This window comes from Lycium barbarum, chromosome 10 (genome assembly GCF_019175385.1).
Source record: "Lycium barbarum isolate Lr01 chromosome 10, ASM1917538v2, whole genome shotgun sequence".
Classification (NCBI taxonomy): Eukaryota; Viridiplantae; Streptophyta; class Magnoliopsida; order Solanales; family Solanaceae; genus Lycium; species Lycium barbarum.
This window is the reverse complement of record NC_083346.1, coordinates 102,060,117-102,077,506: the sequence shown is the minus strand read 5'-3', so window position 1 is coordinate 102,077,506 and position 17,390 is coordinate 102,060,117. Positions and strand designations below refer to the sequence as shown.

Sequence of the window (17,390 nt, the reverse complement as noted above, 5' to 3'; positions counted from 1 at the left end):
ATTGCCTATTTATTATTAGAGATCGCTCATGTATTATTTAAGATCGTACAAATTTGTTTATCATAAAATAAACAATCTTACTAATTAATTTTCATTTACATTGCAGGTGTGATAATGGGAGATAAATTTGTGTGTGTGGAAGTTGAAACCACAGGTTCGTCATCCAAGTTAATATTGAAGGTGACTGGTGTTGGGGTTGGAATAACGTATCAAGAGTTGGTGAATGAAATTCGTAAACGTTGTGATCCATCTAAATTGAACCTAAAGTACAAGCGGAGGATAATTGATAGAATAGTTGATGACATATCATATTTTCCATTGAAAGATGATTATGATTTGCGTGTGTATTTTGGAGTGTTTGATGAGCGTGGAGCAGGATCTATACTTAGAGTATCTTTGGATGATTGTAGTGATGTGGTAGAAAAAGTTAGCAATCTTGATCCATTGCTCTATGATGTGAGTAACAACTTTGGGGTAGTTAATGATCATAATGATAATGATTTGGAAGAACAAATTGTTATGGCTGATGATACATTTTTTGGGGTTGATACATATTGTGAGGATGATTTGGGTGTTGCAGATGTTGGTGAAAAAAGTGGTGACGAAGAACACGATGTAGGTGGGGAAACTACAGAAGTTGGTGTTTTGGATTTGGATAAACTTCATTCACGACTATTGGCATTGGATAATTTAGACGATGGGGTGACACATGAGGATGATAATGAAGCTAATGATGATGAAGTACTCAAATTTAGTGATGGTTCGGATTTGTGTGTAGGAAAAATATTTGATGGCAAGGAAGAAGTGTCCTAAAAATGATTGTGATGAAGGGTAAATTTCAATACAAGACAAATAGGTTTAATCCGTCGTTGGTTGTAGTAGCTTGTGTGGTTGAGGGGTGCACTTGGCGGGTTTGATTCAAGAAGATGGGAACATCCAACCATTTTGAAGTTAGAACTTATGTTAGTTATCATACTTGTGGACTTAAAAGTGCATCAAAGGGACATAGACAAGCTTCATATGATGTAATCGCTGAATTGTGCATGTCAAGATTTGGTTGTGGCATAGGCCCTACACCAAAAGAGCTCGGTTGTGATGTCAGTTATTGGAGGGCATGGAAAGCAAGACAAGAGGCAATGGAAAAGGTGAGAGGCAGTCCTGAACTTGGGTATGCAGTCTTACCAGCATATTTTGAAGCACTTAAGAGAAGAAATCCTGGAACGGTGACAGCTTATGAACTTGAGGATAATCAATTCAAGTATTGTTTTATTGCTTATGGTGCAGCATTGCATGGATTTCAATTCTTGACAAAAGTTATTTGTGTTGATGGGACCTTCTTGACCGCAAGGTAAGGAGATGTATTGCTTTGCGCAAGCACACAAGATGGTAATAGGCATGTTTATCCTCTTGCAGTTGCAGTGGTTGATTCAGAAAATAATAAGTCTTGGAAGTGGTTCATGGAAAAATTAAAAAATTGCATCCCTGATGACGCGGAGCTTTGTTTTATTTCAGATTGTCATGGGAACATAATAAAAGCTATTGCTGAAGTGTGTAGTGTGGCACATCATGGATGTTGTGCAGTTCACTTATGGGAAAATTTAATCAACAATTTCACATGCTACGAGCTTTAGAAAACCTTTCAGCAAGCTTCAAAAGCTTATACAGTTAATGAGTTCAACACATACTTTGATATAATAAAAAGTGCAAATAAGAAGGTTTGGGAGTATCTAACAGATGTAAGGAACAAAAGAGCAAGATATAAACCTCAAATGCAGCCGATAAGCCAGCTACCGTGTAATTCACTGGGGTCTTCTCTGGTTTCTCTCCCTTGGCAATTGCCAATTGCGGCTCTCTCAATAGCTTTGCCGGTTTTTTTTATTTTATGACCACTCCTACTATTAAGAGGTTTTCTTATTTTTGTGACTCAAACTCGAAACCTCACATTAAGTGTATTGAAAGAAATTCCAACCATCCTAATATATCCCTAGCCTGCGGTTATTTATCTTTTTATCGACAACTAATGTAACAAACAAATTCTACTCATATAAGAAATTTACCAAACTTTGTCATATTCAGAAAGAAAGATTAAGCATCGAACAAAATCACGTACAACTGGTTCCTTCTAATATTCCATACTAATAGTGAGACGGAACAGAGCAATCACTTTATGCAATCAATTCTTTATCTTAAAGCCAATCCTACAACATATAACGTCTTTCCTAAGTAACACATGCTACCACCTATCATCAGTTACATGAGGGAAAGAAAAAAGGACTCTATAACATTATAAGGTCAGAGCAAAATAAAAATAAAAATTTTATGCCAAATTTACACCTTGTTTGGATAGTTGTTACATATTGTTTCATAATGTATTGTACTGTTTTGATGAATACAACTTTTGAATAGATTGTATCGTTTTCCGTCATCACACGATGACGGACACCAGCAATTTGAAGAATAAACCTACAATGATCTCACCAAATACGTCATTACATAAAACGGGACTTTTCATCGTTACATAAAGATGGATTTAAGTATACGATACAATAAAATTATAAATAATAATCAAAACAACCATTATATTTAAACTATCTTACACAATACAATACAATACAATAGGTAACAACCATCCCAACAAGCTGTTAGAAAATTTCAATAGAAAGTTTTTCGATACCGAGAAAAAAATTAAATCGCCGAAAGTATTATTTACCACACAACTAGTCGCAATAGAAAAACTGCAGTAATGTAACTTAACAAAAAAATGAATTCGGCATAGGATGAACATCGCAAATCAGAATCAAAATTTCACTAGTACTTTTCCAAACAAGAAAGTAGAAAATTCAAAGAAAAGTATCCAATAAGAGTAGAACGCAGAGAAGCATATAGAAGTGAACATACCAGAAAGGTCTCTTACGGAGAAGAAAATCTGCAATATCAAAGGCGGCAATTGAAGGTTTGTTAGGAGGGAGGAGTTTCTCGTTGTTTCTTTCTGCTACGGTAGAGGTAACGGAACCTTTGTCAAATAAAAAGGTTATAATTTCCTTGTTATTATTATGCTCCCTCCGTTCAAAAAAGATTGTTCTATTTTGACTTGATACAAAATTTAAGAAATAAAGAAAGACTTTTGAAATGTGTGATCCAAAACAAGTCTTAGATATTTATGTAGCTGTAAATCATCTCATAAAGTTAAATTGTTTCTAAATATAGAAAGAGAATAATCTTTTTGGGACAGACTAAAAAAGAACGGAGAATAATCTTTTTGGGACATGGGAGTAAGTGTTTTATTTTTTTTATTTGCAGCTTAGTCCTTCATAAGGCAACTGCCTCTGCCAACTAAGCAAATAAGGAAAAAAATAAGGGAAAAGGAAATATATATACATGTTAGGGAGAAATATTTACGAAGCGTAATGATAGTTTTCCTTATTTACAAAACATAACGATATATTACGAAACATGACGGATTTTCATATAATTTTCATTTTTTTATTTTTTTCCTAGAATATATATATATATATTTTTTCAAAAAATTATTTAAAAAAAATTAATTTTTTTTAAAATAATTTTTATATTTAATTTTTTTTATATATATTTTCTTGCTCAAAGGCTTAAAAAATTACCTCAAATTTTTGTGTATGAAAGCTGTATGACAAATGTATGAAATGTGTATGCATGAGCGAAATTTTTAATATAATTTTCATACACAAAATTGTGAGCGAAAATTTTAAGCCATGAATATTGTATGAAAATTGTTACAATGTTGTTGTAGTTGTATTAATTTTCCAGAAACCTAATACGAAACATCAAGATTATGAGGTATGTATGATTTCTTTCTATGCATATGGGTAGTGTGTGGCCAATTTATATTGCTATTGTGTTGTGGCCCTGTGAGGCAATATTGTTGTGGGCTGTTGTGACAGGATGACAACTAGAAGAGCTGCGCCTAAGACTCTGAAGCGAAGGTTGGGCATTGTCCGTAAACTCTGTATGTGTTCCTTTCATTGTGTTTGAAACGAAATTAAATCTAAGTGTTAAGAAGTGAGCGCATATTGACTTTCTCTCGCCCTACTTCTAAAGATAGATAGCTCTCTATCTATAGATAGAGAGAGATCCGCTGCGGGCACGCGCGAGGCACATGAGCGAGGCAGGTGCATGGCACACGAGCGAGGCACGCACGCGGCACATGCAGAAGGGCCATGCGCGGCACGGGCGTCGAGGTGCACGCATGCGCGACTGATGAGCATATGAACACTATATACGAAAAATGTGAATGAAATTCTAAGTCTTGAGCGAGATATACACATTTCATACCATTCTCATGCATAAAATTTTGAGTGTAATGTTTAAGCTTTGATCGAGATATACACACTTCATACATAAAATTTGAGCAAACTTTTTAAGCCTTGAGTAAGATATACACGTTTCGTACACAAAAATTTGAGCGATTATTTTAAGTCTTGAATGTTGTATCAAAGTTGTAGACAATGTTGTTGTAGTTGTATTAATTTTACAGAAATCTAACATGAACTTTATACACAAAAATGTGAGCGAAATTTTAAGACTTGAGCGAGATACAAATTTCATGCTGTTTTCATACACACAATTTTGAGCGATTTTTTAAAGTCTTGAATGAGATATACACATTTCATACCGTTTTCATACACTAAATTTTGAGCGAACTTTTTAAGCCTTGAGCGAGATATACACATTTCATACATAAAATTTTGAGCGAAAAAAAATTAAAAAAAAATATATTTTAAAAAAATATTTTCATGTTTTGTATAGGGTTTGTAATGTTATGTTTTATAAATATAAAACTATAGTCACGTTTCGTAAATATTTCTCCTTAAAATGTATATATACGTAGTTGTCCCATAAAATAATTCAAAAGAAAATAGAGGGCCATGGACCTCTCTTCAGTTTGTAGAGGACCTTTTTGACTCATTTTCTCTATTTTGACCCTTCACCGAATATGTGGGGCAAAGGTGCAAATATACTCTCAACTTTGCAATTTAGAGCAGATATATCCCTCGTTACAAAAGAAATGTATATATACCCCTACTGTTATAAAATGGTGCAAATATACCCCTTCCGTTACAAAATGGTGCAAATATACCCCTGCCGTTACAAAATGATGCAAATATACCCCCTGCCGTTACAAAATGGTGCAAATGTCACCTGACTATAAAAAAAAAGTCTACCCATATTTCTTGAGTAGACATACTTTTCTAAAGCGCACATAGTGATTTTTTTCCTGGTTGGTGGGGTCTGGTTCTTTTAAAAAAATGGATAGACTTATTTTTTTTAAGTCACAGAGATATTTTTTTAAACTAACCAGACCTGAGACACTAGAAAAAAATTATCATGTGGCTTTAGAAAAATATGTCTACTAAAAAAAATAGGCAGACTTTTTTTTTTAAAGTCACGTGACATTTTTTTAATTAAAAAATAACCTAAATAATTTTTTTTTAAAAACGTCATCAGCAGAAAGGTTATATATGCATTATTTTATAACGGTAAAGGTATATTTGTATTATTTTATAATGACAAAGATATATATACACTACTTTTATAATAAGGATATATCTTCTCTAAATCGCAAAATTGAGGAGTATATTTGCGACTTTGTCCCCGAATAAATATAAATAAAGAGGCGCTCCTTTTTGCTTCGGGGAAAAGAAAAACATAAAAAGCCGTCAACACAAAAGGAGGAACGACCGGGACTCCTTTTATTCATAGGGTTAAGGTATGTGTTTCCGTTCACATTCTCCTCAAAGTATGTTGTATTAATAACTAGTATGGTCTTTTTTTTTTCGTTTTTTCCAATCTTGCCATTTGGCTATTTTCTGTTTTTATAATGGTCAGAGTACCGCATAACTTTTATTTGGAAAACCGAGATAGAAAAAAGCATAAATATGGTGTTGTATTGAAAGAGTAGAGCTGAGGAAAAGGGTGTAAGGGTTACTCCCATTGATTTCTCAGTCATATGTGTAAAGGGGCAATTTTATGATTAGTTGAGTGTGAAAGATAAGGGGAGAGAGAGAAAAAAAACGATTGCAAACATTAGTTAGAGATTATGTTGCTTGGAATCTTCAAAAATGTCAACGGCTGCGTGTTAGATTCTCCAAAAGTAGTGTAATTTGGAGAATCTGACACGGGTGTGACATTGAAAGTGAAGGATCCCGCAACTTAGGTTAGAGACGCAATTTCCTATGGAATATAGTCAAACTTAGCGGACTACATATTCATACTTGTTGACTCTTTAAATTTTCAGATGTACTTAGATAAATACAGGAAATATGTGTATTTGATTATTATTGATTCTTCTATAATTTAATTTAATACAAGAATTAATTACTTTTGTGCACGGTGACTCTCAATGGATAAATGAAGAGACGCTTTAAATATTTTATTAAGACCTCTTGGTTCCAAGTTCCAGTTTCTATCCACTTCACTAAAAAAGACAATTTTTGCTCTGTATTTTTGGGACTAATCAATGTTACAGAATCAAGGTATAAAAATCGCCCTTTTCCCTTCTATTTGGGTTATAAGTTTTAGGCCTAAGACTATCAACTTTTTCTAACAGATAGTATTAAAATGGCTGCTGCTGAAATGGATAAAGAAGATCGAATAAGTTATCTGCCAAGAAATGTTATAGATCGTATTCTTGAGCTCCTGCCTGTCGAAGATGCAGGAAGAACTAGTATTTTGTCCACAAAATGGAGATATATTTGGGCTATGCTCCCAAATTTGGTGTTGGATAAGCTGTTTTGCAAAAAAGTAGCAGCAAGATCTGATTGTGTCTTCAATGCAATAGTAGACAAGATTCTCTTACAACATCTTGGAGATGTTTTGAAGTTTGATCTTGATGTATCAGCAGTAAAGTTGTCCCAGTGTCCAGATATTGATCGATGGATGCTTTATGTCACCAGGAATGGTGTCAAGAAGCTAAAGCTTAACATGTCAAAAGATAGTACTTTCAAAGTGCCTTCTTATATATTTAATTGTCCAACCCTGACAAAATTGAAACTCTTTAACTGTGTCTTCAAACCACCAAAATCTTTTCGTGGCTTTCTGAATCTTACAACGCTTTATATGGAAAAAGTAACCTTTGTGTCAACTACAGAAATTATCAATGTCCCCCTTGTCAATTTGACCTTGATGCGATGTAATGGCACTCAATTGTATCAGCTGGGTCGAAGTCCTTGTGTTATTTTGAGAGTCACTGTAATCTTGACCTAAATTGCTTTATCAACTACAAAAAGTTGACATATTTATATCTCGAGGTTACTAATTATTCACCACCTGCTGAAAGATTAACTTTGGAAAAGCTTCTTCTTAGCTTGAATACACTTGAGGAGCTGACTATTTGTTCACATGAACTTGAGGTAAGAATTTGACATGCATGTTGTTTTATTTCCCTTCTTATTGGGGTTTGTTTCTTATTCTTGTATTTGCTCCAAACTTTTGAGTGCAGGTGCAGTTCCAGTTCCAAAAGGGCTTCCTTTTACGCTCAACTACTTGTGGCACCTACATTTAGGTGTAGACTTAGGCCAAATCGGTCAGACTTATTATGCTCTCGAGTTGATTAAACGTTTCCCCAATTTGAGTAAACTTGAGATTTGGGTAAGAAATGGTAGACATATATATGTGTGTGGTCATAGATAAGATATATATGTATGATCTGTTTTGTCTTTTTCACTTCATATATTTGAACTTGAGAAGATAAAATGACTTGGTGTTTCTCGATCTATACATTAGGTCCAGGGTAGCGACGACAATGCTGAGCCAGATTTGAAATATATGGACACACCAACCTGCTTGGACCGACCGCTCAACAAGCTCGAAGATGTTACTATGCATTATTTTAAGGGTTCAAAAAATGAACTGTTTTTCATAAAGCTATTGCTTGCTCGTACTCCATCTTTGGTAAGGATGAGTGTCGAGGCGATTGATTCTTTGTAAGAGTGGAATATTGCCATAGAATTGATGCGTTTCCCTAGAGCATCTCCCAAGGCAGAAATATTCTATTTGACATGAGGCTACAGAGGCATGATGCTATATGTTCTCAGTGTGTTCCGTTAATTACTTTAATAAACTTGTTCTTAAATAGATGTTTTGAAAGTTCAGTCTTTATTGATATGTGTGATAAGAGTAGCAGTCCCTTTGCTAATGTCTTCCATATGTATTGTGATTTGGTCCTTCACTATTGCCACATATCGGATAAACCAATTATCCTCACCCCTCCCAATTTGGAAATTAAGACAATTTATTATAGATATATATATATATATATATATATATATAAAAGAAAAGAAGGCCATGGACCTCCATTGGGTTTCTAGACGTACCTTAAACTTATTTTCTATATAGCTATATCTAATCAACGTTCACTTTTTTATCTGGACTTTTATTTGTTTAAAAAATTGAATATTTTGGTTATAGATCTTTTCTTTTTTCTCCTCCTCCGTTAAATCTGGACAAATGAAAGCGAACAATCTTTCTTGAGCATAAAAGGGATAATCAATCCATTTTCAAAAGTATTTCTCAGTTTTGAGGTTGCTATATCACAATTCCTGAGTAAAAAGTGTTCATACTTGAATTCAAAAGGGACATTCCAGAAGAAAAGCACTTCTATTCTACCAGCCATTCCAAACAGGTAGTTAAATATTCATATGAAATATAGACCGGAACTTCCAAAACATCTTTAACAAAAGCATCAATCTGCGTTGTTAGCTTCAAATGATCTGTTTGATCCATGAGCAGTATTTTATCCCGATTGAAGGCTACGACAAGCAAAACTTAAGACGTGAGAAAAAGAAAATTCTTGTTGTGAGAAAATGTTAGCATGATGAATCAGTTACGGTGTTGCAAACTCATAAGCAAGAGAATTCCCAACTGCTAATGTTAAAGATGAGAGGCATTCTGATAGGATGAACATCAATTGTATCTCTTTTCTTATTCATTCTTGCTTGTCAAGACTCTTCTCCTGATTTCCATGGTGCAAGTTGTACTGATGCACAACAAAAGCCAAGCAGTTCACATACTTTAGGCAACAAATGCAATATCCAGGACCAAGGAAATATTAATCTGAAAATATATTAATCATCGCCTGTCACAGCAAGTAAAAAGTTAGAAGCATAAATCCTCTGACTACCATCCTCTTTTATCTTTTTGAAAAATATCTATCAAACAGACACACTTTCTTCCAATTTTAAAAGTTAATGTTTTTTTTTTTCCCCCATTTTCTCGCCTCTTCCATTCCATCCATGGTTACCAAATGGGTAGAAATGCATAAACACAATAGCAAAAGGACTCCAAATCTTATCACACATATCGACACATACTGAGCTTTCAAACATCTACTAAACATACTTTTTAAAGGAACCCCACAAGTTTTACTAATTCTGCCAATTCATTCCCTTCTTTAACAAAACTCATTACGAACAAAGAAGGAATCAATGAGCATTAATAGCATCGAATCACAAATCAACAGACTTAAAATCCTAATCCGCATTTGTCGAATAGAGTAGCTCAGCCTTGGGAGATGCTCTGGGGAAACGCATCAACTCCTTGGTGATATTCCTTTCTTCCCTAGTCCCTAAGACTTTCTTCTGCTTAATATTCATCCTAACCAAGGACGGAGTTCGAGCAAACAATAGCTTTTTGAACCCTTAAAATAATGCATAACGACATCTTTGAGCTTGTCGAGTGGTCGGTCCAAGCAGTTTGGTCTGTCCAGATATTTCATAACTGCTTCAGCACTGTCACAGGCAGCGTAGACCTGATGGTGTCAAATAAATACCAAGTCAGTCTAGCTTCTCATGTTAAAGTATATGAAATGAAAAAATGAACCAGATCATACATATATATCTTGTGTATGACCATATATATGTACCATTTCTTACCCAACTATGAAGTTTACTCAAATTGGGGAAACTCTTAATTAACTCTAGAGCACAAGAAGTCTGACCCATTTGGCCTAAGTCTACGCCTAACCATAGATGGCACAAGCAATTGACTGTAAAAGGAAGCCCCTTTTTAACCACACCTGTACTCAAAAGCTTTGGTGCAAAAACAAATACAAGAATATGAACAGTTGAACACAACCCCAAAGGCATCTAAGTAAAACATGTCAAATTCTTACCTCAAGGACAAATGAACCCAAATAAGTACCTGAAGTATAGGCACACTAGAAATAAGCTTTTCAAAAGTTGATCTTTCATCAGTAAGTATTGACTCTCAACCACAAGGTGTAAACTTGTCAATTTTTTGCACTTCATAAAGCGATTTAGGTTAAGATTACAGTGACTCTCTCGAACTGACAAGTACTTCAATGCCGATAAGACAACAATGTTGATTCAGTTTTGGTGTTGCAAACTCTTAAGAAAGATAAATCAGGCCACCAACTGCTAATGTTAGATGAGGGGCATTCTTTTTTTCTTTTTTTGATCAATATCGATTATATCTCTTATCTCATTCATTCTTGCCTGTCGAGAGTGTTCTCCTGATCTCTCGCTAAGTACATTGCTAATGTTGTCCAACTGATGCACAAGTTGACGCTGCCATGTGCAATATGTGATATCTGTATCCAAAAGGGATTGTAGGCAAGGGCCAAGAAGTTCACCTACTTTAGGCAACAAATGCAATATACATGACCAAGGAAATATTAATCTGAAAATATATTAATATCGTCTGTAACAGCAAGTAAAAAGTTAGAAGCATAAGTCCTTTGACTACCATCCTCTATCTGTTTGAAAAATATCTATCAAATTCAGACACATTTTTTTTCCATTTTAAACGTTAATGTTTTTTTTCCCCATTTTCTCACCCCTTCCATTCCATCCATGGTTACCAAACGGGTACAAATGCATAAAGACAATAGCAAAGGGACTACTAATCTTATCACATATCTACACATACTGATTAAAGGAATCCCACAAGTTTTACTAATTCTGCCAATTCATTCCCTTCTTTAACAAAACTCATTATGAACAAACAGCGAATCAATGAGCATTAATAGCATCAAATCAATCAACTGACATAGAATCCTAATCCACATTTATCGAATAGACTAGTTCAGCCTCAGAGGCGGACCTACATGTAATGGTGGGAGTGCACGTGCACTATCACCCTTCGAAAAAAATTATGTATATATATGTGTATATACCTTGAAAAACTAGTATATATTTAATTGTGCACTCTAACAAACGAAAGTGTCTTTGGGGCACGTTGGTTGCAACTGCTGCTTCCTTAAATGTTACCCCCGATCGAACCCGAATGTCACTTTTAATTATTTTTTTAGCCTATTTTAGGAAAACAATAAGCATTAAATTAGCTGGCCTAGATTTGAACCTGCACTATCACCACATGTTGCGCAGCCTTAGCCACTGAGCTATCTCTTTCATGTTAAATTTTATTTATTACACATATTTGACCTATATACTTATATTTTCGCCACCGCTACACTATTATTGACCGGTCCGACACAATATTATCCCTCAGTTGTCGTTAGAATTTTTGTTTGTGTTTATGTTAAGATAATAGTGCCCCGGCGTCTTAAAATCATGGGTCCGCCTCTGTTTAGCCTTGGGAGATGCTCTGGGGAAACGCATCAACTCTTTGGTGAAATTCCTCTCTTCCCTAGTGCCTAAGGCTTTCTTCTGCTTAATATCCATCCTAACCAAACATGAAGTACGAGAAAACAATAGCTTTATGAACAACAGTTCAGCTTGTGAACCATTCAATAAACGCACAACATCTGGTCGGTTCAAGTAGGCTGGTCTGTCCAGATATTTCATAACTGCTTCAGCACTGTCACAGGCAGCATAGACCTACTTAATGGTATAAAGAAATATCAAGTTTTAGTTTGTCATGTTTAAACATATGAAGTTAAAAAATACATATATATATATACTAGATGGCCTATGCCCGTGCTGTGCACGGGCCTAATACTGCGGATTATAGTGTATCTATGTATATGTAATTGTGTTTAAATAGTAATAATATATATACACACACTGCGTTCAAAATATGATTAATATAATATTGTAGTTTGTGCTCCATATCTAAAACTTTATTATATTCATGTTTGCTACGAAAATTTATTAATACCTTTGACTAATTTACCTTATTCATTATTTGATCTTCATTTGATATTAATCTCTTTTCACATTTATTAGAGTAAGAATAAAAATAAAAAAATAATTAAATTGTATCTTATTTTTTAAATATATAAATTTTAAGTATATTTATTTTAGTAAACATAACAAATAAATGACATGGCGGAATAACAAATACAACAATTAAATATTTTGAAGAAAAGTAGTAATATGGGGTCCATGTTTTTTGCTTGCAATAATTTCATTTACTCCCACTAATGGGTTAATATGCATGTGACAATGAATCCACTATTATTAACTTGATGGGGATACTTTGGGAATTACATGAATATTGTTTGATTTTTTTTTTAATATGGGATCCACTTTTTTTTTTCATGAGTTTGGAGAGGGTGGGGTCCACCTTTTTTTTTTTTAAAGGGTGACTGACGACGAAGCATGGGTAAACCGATACTTCTATATAGCAGAAAAATAGAAATATAATAAAATATTTCTATCTACCTTTTAGAAGAGTTGGTAATATAAAATATAAAACGTCATTTTTTTACCCTTAAATAAAAAAATGGGTGGGATCACAAAGGATTTTTTTGCCCTTAAATAAAAATGTAGGAGCGAACAGGACGACAATCTTGCCTCTATAAACCGGATCTTCTATATAGTAGTAATAGTAAAGTAATACATATAATTTTGTTTATCAAATTTTGATTTGGATAATTCTAATTCAAATTATTATATTAATTTTACATGTTTAAAATGAAACAAAGTAGAAATTTAATTTTCTATTTAAATGAAGAACTTCCATTTTTTAATTTTTAGTAAATATTTTTTATTTAACTCATTTTACTTGTCATGTTATTTTTTACATGGTTTTTTAAGGAAACGTTAATTAGAAATATAATTTCATTAATTTACGTTATTAATTATTTGATCTCCATTTAATATTATTTTTTCTTTTATGACATTAATCTCTTTTCACGTTTATTAGAGTAAGGGAAAAATGAAAAAATAACTAAATTCTATGTTATTTTAATATATAAGTATTTTAAGTATGTTGTTGTACAATAATTTAATTTGCTCCCACTAATGGGTTGATACGCATGTGGCAATGAATCCATCATTATTGATTTAATTGTTTGATGTTCTAAGCACTTTTTTTTTAACATTGTTTGTTTTTTTAATATGGGATTCACTTTTTTTTTTAATGTTGCCTGATTTTGTTAATATGGGGTCCACTTTTTTTCCCCGTGAGTTTGGATGCGGTGGGTTCCACTTTTTTTTCTTCGTTTTTTTTTAATACTGGTTGGTGTTTAATAGAGGTCCATGAGAACTTCTATTTTTTAATTTTTAATAAATATTTTTTGTTTAACTCATTTTACTTGCCATGTTGTTTTTTACACGATTTTTTTAAGGAAACGTCAATTAGAATTATAATTTCACTAATTTACCTTATTAATTATTTGATCTCCATTTAATAGTATTTTTTCTTTTATGACATTAATCTCTTTTCACATTTATTAGAGTAAGGAAAAAATGAAAAAGTAAGTAAATTCTATCTTATTTTAATTTTGAACCGGAGGAATGCTTGGACCGAAGCAGAGGAATGGCATCATTTGGTCCGGCTTCTCCAAGGCCGAGTTGGTCGTTGTCGTTGGTCCGTTTGGTCGTGGCCGTTAGTCTGTTTGATCGTGGCCGTTGGTCCGGGAAATCCGTTGCGCGATTGTCACGCGTCGATAACGTCCTGCCATGTTCAACTGCCAATCGTACGGGTGTCAGACCGTACGGCCAACCTAACCCATTTTAGAACTTTTTTTTATTTTTTAGTTTTTTCTTGTTGTATGAAGCCCATGAGGTAACACTATAAATAAGGATCATTGCCCACTTTTGAGGGGTTGGCTTCCTCACATTAAGAACTCTTGTAATAGCGACAGTTATATAACATCTCTCTCTCTCTCAAATATCTGATTTCGGTCCATATTTGCTGTGTTCATCCCCTTAATTTATTCAATCAAGTAACACTCATATATTAGTGAACATACAGACCTATAGCAAATCTCCGATTATCAGCTGCTCCTTCATAGCATATTCATATATTTCTTTTCTCTATCAAATAGATTTAAGGCACAACCACATATTCTATACCTCACTCACAAATTTAATTGATTATCCAAATAGATTTAAGGCACAATCACATATCCTATACCTCACTCACAAATTTAATTGATTATCTAAATTCGGGATAAACACTTTTTCCTCTCAGGAAAAAGAAAAGCATAAAAAGCCCTCAACACAAAAGGAAGACCTCATGCTACAAACACAGAATTGATAACTGTATTTTGGGAGTACTAAACTGTTTGCTGGATCAGTCTTTTTATTTTGTAGCAAGTGATTTTTAGGAGTATTAACTAGTATGGTGCTTTTTTTTCAATCTTCCCATTTGGCTATTTTGTGTTTTATTTTAGTTCTTCAACTTATTGTTTCTTTCTTTCAGTAACTTCATTTATCTTATTATATGTTGCTACTACTGCCTATTATTATTGTTATTGTTGTCTTGACACCTTCTCATGAGCTAAGGGTCTATCGGAAACAGCCTCCCAACCTCCCAAGGTAAGGTTTGCGTATACTCTATCCTCTCCAGACCTCACCTTGTGAGATTATACTAGGTATGTTGTTGTATTTCACAGTTTTTGAGGTAACTCGCTCACAATTTCACTATCACCGGTACTCACACTTGCATTCCAGAAGACATTTCAGAAGAGAAGGTACTTTTTTTGACTGCATTTCTCTCTTCAAAGGGAAATATTTTCATTCTCCTTTCCTGTCAGTTCACTCCTGCTTATCTTATCACATACATCAATAAACACTGAACTTTCAGAACATATATTTAAGAACAAGTTTATCAAAGCAATTAAGGCATCATGCCTTTATAGCCTTAAATCATAAGTAGTTAAAAATGCACATAAAAGACGTTAGCAAAAGACTGCTAATCTTGTCACACACAACAGTACAGACGTGAACTTCCAAAACATCTAGTGCAGCGCAGTACATATTTACAAAATTTGCCAATTCATCCCCTTCTTTAATAAAACTCATTAATAACAGACAAAAGCATAAATCTTCCTTGCAAGCTTCAAATCACAGATCAGAAAGGGAACAGATAAAAGCATAATTCTTGCTTGTCCAACTAATGCACAAATTGACGCTGTCCACGTGCAGTATTTGATATCTGTATCAGAAAGGGATTATGAAGAACAAGGAAATATTTATCTAATAATATATCATCTGTAACAGCAAATATAAGTCCTTTGACAACCATCCTCTTATCTTTTTTGAAAAATATCTATTAAATTCAGACACAAGAATAGGTAAGACTTTATGAATCAACCGAAGAACAGTGTAACTGAAAACAACAATTTCACCCAGGAAATTAAGGTTCTATGCCTAAGCTTTTCTAGCCTCTAAACAAATACATACAGTAGAAGCAAAATGGTAAATTCCCAAACAAGGTTATTTATGTATTAATGTACACAAACAATTGCAGAGATCTTTTCCAAATTAACTAAGGAACTGAAAAGAAACATTTTTGTTTTTATCACACACATAGACTGAACCTTCAAATTAAACATCTACTAAACATATCAACCCCACAAGTTTTACTAATTCTAGATCTGCCAATTCATTCCCTTCTTTAACAAAACTCATTTTGAACAAAGAAGGAATCAATGAGCATTAATAGCATCAAATCGCAAATCAACTGACTTAAAATCCTAATCCTCATTTGTCGAATAGAATAGCTCAGCCTTGGGAGATGCTCTGGGGAAACGCATCAACTCTTTGGTGATATTCCTTTCTTCCCTAGTCCCTAAGGCTTTCTTCTGCTTAATATCCATCCTAACCAAAGATGGAGTACGAGCAAGCAATAGCTTTATGAAAAACAGTTCATTTTTTGAACCCTTAAAATAATGCATAGTACATCTTCGAGCTTGTTGAGCGGTCGGTCCAAGTAGGTTGGTGTGTCCATATATTTCAAATCTGCTTCAGCATTGTCGCCGCTACCCTGGACCTAATGTATAGAGAAACACCAAGTCATTTTATCTTCTCCAGTTCAAATATATGAAGTGAAAAGACAAAACAGATCATACATATATATCTTATCTACGACCACACACATATATATGTCTACCATTTCTTACCCAAATCTCAAGTTTACTCAAATTAGGGAAACTTTTAATCAACTCGAGAGCATAATAAGTCTGACCGATTTGGCCTAAGTCTACACCTAAATGTAGGTGCCACAAGCAGTTGAGCGTAAAAGGAAGCCCTTTTGGAACTGCACCTGCACTCAAAAGCTTTTGAGCAAATACAAAAATAAGAAACAAACCCCAATAAGAAAGGGAAATAAAACAACATGCATGTCAAATTCTTACCTCAAGTTCATCTGAACACTAAGTAAGCTTCTCAAGTGCAAAAATCCATAAATTCTTCGCTCAACTCCCTGCCAAACCTCACCTCACTGACGGCTAATTCACTCCCTGCCAAACCTCACCTCGCTGACGGCTAATTCATAGCCACACCACCCAATTAAATTATGTATTGATGTGTGTGATAAGATTAGCAGTCCTTTGCTCTAACGTCTTTCATATGCATTTTTAACTACTTGTTTGGTAACCAGGGAATGAATTGACAGGAAGGGAGAATGAAAATATTTCATTCTCTTCTCAAATAAATGCAGGGAATAGAAGTGGTTCTCTTCGGAAATGTCATTTGGAATGCAAGTGTGAACACTTGTAATAGTGTAATTGTGAGCTAGCTACCTCAAATAGGGGCGTTCATGGTTCGGTTTGGGTCGGTTATTGATTAAAACCATAACCAACCTAATTTAGTCGGTTTTTAAATATCTAAAACCATAATCAAACCAAATAAAATAATAACCACCGGTTTGGTTATTGTCGGTTTGGTTCGATTTTTCAATTTATGACTAGCAGCCACGAGACTTATCAGTAAATCATTAAAAAGTTATAAAAACATGTCTTTTTTTTGTTCAAACGATAACTTTTATATATAGTTTAAGATGGAACATACATCATAGAAACATTTTCACTATTAGTGATAGTGTAGTACTCAAGTTACCCAATGTTGCTAAACTATTACATATAGAGCTAAAAACTAACTTAGTAGTTGCTGTACCATTTTTGTCATCTTAATACACATACCTGGAAATAAAGTAGAGCATAGGAGCTTTTAGTTATTGTTACAAACATATATATTAATTAAACA

General features: G+C 33.9%; 2 long non-coding RNA genes across 3 annotated transcripts; one reads left to right on the top strand and one right to left on the bottom strand.

Moving 5' to 3' along the window:
* The first annotated feature begins 5,653 nt into the window (after positions 1-5,653).
* Positions 5,654-8,107, top strand: LOC132614319 (uncharacterized). 2 transcript variants are annotated; one of them, XR_009572264.1, is made up of 4 exons: positions 5,654-5,743; positions 6,584-7,385; positions 7,475-7,623; positions 7,759-8,107. It is a non-coding gene; the product is annotated as an uncharacterized LOC132614319 (long non-coding RNA). The 2 variants fall into 2 exon arrangements; XR_009572263.1 differs by lacking the exon at positions 5,654-5,743 and having other exon boundaries at positions 5,752-7,385.
* A 7,014-nt stretch (positions 8,108-15,121) lies between these two features.
* On the bottom strand, positions 15,122-16,788 carry LOC132615457 (uncharacterized). Its single transcript, XR_009572696.1, has 3 exons — positions 16,541-16,788; positions 16,307-16,462; positions 15,122-16,176 (listed from the first exon to the last, which is right to left on the bottom strand). It is a non-coding gene; the product is annotated as an uncharacterized LOC132615457 (long non-coding RNA).
* Between the last annotated feature and the right edge of the window lie 602 nt (positions 16,789-17,390).